The sequence below is a fragment of the Schistocerca piceifrons genome, unplaced genomic scaffold (assembly GCF_021461385.2).
Source record: "Schistocerca piceifrons isolate TAMUIC-IGC-003096 unplaced genomic scaffold, iqSchPice1.1 HiC_scaffold_1235, whole genome shotgun sequence".
In the NCBI taxonomy this organism is placed as follows: Eukaryota; Metazoa; Arthropoda; class Insecta; order Orthoptera; family Acrididae; genus Schistocerca; species Schistocerca piceifrons.
The window spans coordinates 10866-13632 of NW_025727054.1; the positions used below are offsets into that span (position 1 = coordinate 10866).

Here is a 2767-nt window from a genome sequence, read left to right on the forward strand (position 1 = left end):
TGCCTTTTTCCTTAGTTTTTGGTGCTGCTGTGCGGTAATGGTACGGTCCAGCTCGCTGACCCCCCTCTTGCTCTCGGTACGCAAAGGCGCGAACGTGCGGCCACAGTCAAATGAAAGGGTCCGTTGTGTGTTTGTCGATGTGGACTCTCCCAGTCGTTTCTAGCGCCTGTCCTCTACATATACGCCCATTTGCAAGCGTCAGCTTTCGCGTCAGCCGAGCAAAGTCGAGACAAGTCGACACATGGAGACACACGATGCTGTGAATCGTAATCCGCACTAGCCTACGAAGGGAGAAGGGAAACCATTTGTACCGTTGAAAACACTCTCCTGCGTAAAGGAGACAACTTCCGTGCGATGTCCGGCCTTCGAACCCGGAGCAGCTACTTGGGAAGCAACCATGCTGACCGACACACCACCACCGCCTTCTGCTACGCGCTGCTTGCGCCATCATGTGTCGCCTTCCCTCCTGGCGCCAGAGGCCGAAGGCGATAGCGCTGCAGGCGCTCAACGCCGAGTGCAACGCGAGCACCACTGAACCCGATTTCCTGGCGCTGCTAGGGTGACATACTGTAACTAGGCGCAGAACTGACTTTCTCTGATAAATTGGCCCTTTAATGCACATCAGGGCGAACACGAAATTTCTAATATGAAGTACTCACTGACGATCCAAAGACGTTTCAGTATGTATGCGTCGGTACCACCGGGGCAGTGCCTAAGTATTGGAAAGTGAAGGCCGACAGTTAGAGCCTCACATGAAATATTTCATTGGCTTCCCACGAGTGCGTAATGCACAGCGTGGCTGTTGCTAGGAAACGGTCTCATTCGCCGTTCGTTAATATCTAGTTTTCTTTGCATCAATGTGAAAATGTTCCTATTACTAAATACAGTTTTGCTAGTCACAGTTCAAACTGGAAGCGACGGAAGAAAGCGGTCCAACGCGCCACATTGTTTCCCGAAAGCGAGGGTGCGTTTAGTACGCCACATCTGACATTGCGTCTCACATATTCTGAAACTGACATAATTCCATCCTACCGAAAAAAGAAACAGATTTCGGAGTGAGGTTCCTGAGGTCTTGCTAGAGATGGAAGTCACTGGAGCGCTTGTCTTGCGCGTCAGATTGGCCGAGCGGTCTAAGGCGCCAGATTTAAGCTCTGCTTCCCGTAAGGGAGCGTGGGTTCGAACCCCACATCTGACAATGCTTTTTAAACATTCTGAAACTAACGTACTCCCTTGATCTTATAGAACAAGTAAATTACGCAGAAACACGCCGTGGAGATTTTACTAGAGACGACAGTGACAGCAGTGCGGGCGTCGCACGTCCGATAGCCCGAGCGGCCGAAAACAAATAGCGGAACATAGTTTCCTCGTGCCGGGTTTTAGCTCTTCTCACGGACGTTTCCGTGGTCGTTGTGTTGTGGCTCAGGGCTATTCCATTTTCCTTCCCTAAAAGGCAACGCGAGAGACTGTCAGGCAAATCCCAAGTGATCTGTACACGGACTAAGACGTCCGCACGTCTGCCAACATTCTCGCCAACTTGTATGCCGTGCCAACGACACGGGTTCATGTCCGATTACCGAAATTAGGCAGCGTTGGCCATGGTTAGTGCTCGGCTGGGTGACGAACTAGGAAGTCCGCGTGTGTTGGTTTCTTCAGTTTTGCCTTTTTCCTTAGTTTTTGGTGCTGCTGTGCGGTAATGGTACGGTCCAGCTCGCTGACCCCCCTCTTGCTCTCGGTACGCAAAGGCGCGAACGTGCGGCCACAGTCAAATGAAAGGGTCCGTTGTGTGTTTGTCGATGTGGACTCTCCCAGTCGTTTCTAGCGCCTGTCCTCTACATATACGCCCATTTGCAAGCGTCAGCTTTCGCGTCAGCCGAGCAAAGTCGAGACAAGTCGACACATGGAGACACACGATGCTGTGAATCGTAATCCGCACTAGCCTACGAAGGGAGAAGGGAAACCATTTGTACCGTTGAAAACACTCTCCTGCGTAAAGGAGACAACTTCCGTGCGATGTCCGGCCTTCGAACCCGGAGCAGCTACTTGGGAAGCAACCATGCTGACCGACACACCACCACCGCCTTCTGCTACGCGCTGCTTGCGCCATCATGTGTCGCCTTCCCTCCTGGCGCCAGAGGCCGAAGGCGATAGCGCTGCAGGCGCTCAACGCCGAGTGCAACGCGAGCACCACTGAACCCGATTTCCTGGCGCTGCTAGGGTGACATACTGTAACTAGGCGCAGAACTGACTTTCTCTGATAAATTGGCCCTTTAATGCACATCAGGGCGAACACGAAATTTCTAATATGAAGTACTCACTGACGATCCAAAGACGTTTCAGTATGTATGCGTCGGTACCACCGGGGCAGTGCCTAAGTATTGGAAAGTGAAGGCCGACAGTTAGAGCCTCACATGAAATATTTCATTGGCTTCCCACGAGTGCGTAATGCACAGCGTGGCTGTTGCTAGGAAACGGTCTCATTCGCCGTTCGTTAATATCTAGTTTTCTTTGCATCAATGTGAAAATGTTCCTATTACTAAATACAGTTTTGCTAGTCACAGTTCAAACTGGAAGCGACGGAAGAAAGCGGTCCAACGCGCCACATTGTTTCCCGAAAGCGAGGGTGCGTTTAGTACGCCACATCTGACATTGCGTCTCACATATTCTGAAACTGACATAATTCCATCCTACCGAAAAAAGAAACAGATTTCGGAGTGAGGTTCCTGAGGTCTTGCTAGAGATGGAAGTCACTGGAGCGCTTGTCTTGCGC

The 2767-nt window shown here is 51.3% G+C and overlaps 1 non-coding gene across 1 annotated transcript; it reads left to right on the forward strand.

Moving 5' to 3' along the window:
- The first annotated feature begins 1111 nt into the window (after positions 1–1111).
- Positions 1112–1195, forward strand: Trnal-uaa. The gene has a single exon. It is a non-coding gene; the product is annotated as a tRNA-Leu (tRNA).
- Positions 1196–2767: the final 1572 nt, after the last annotated feature.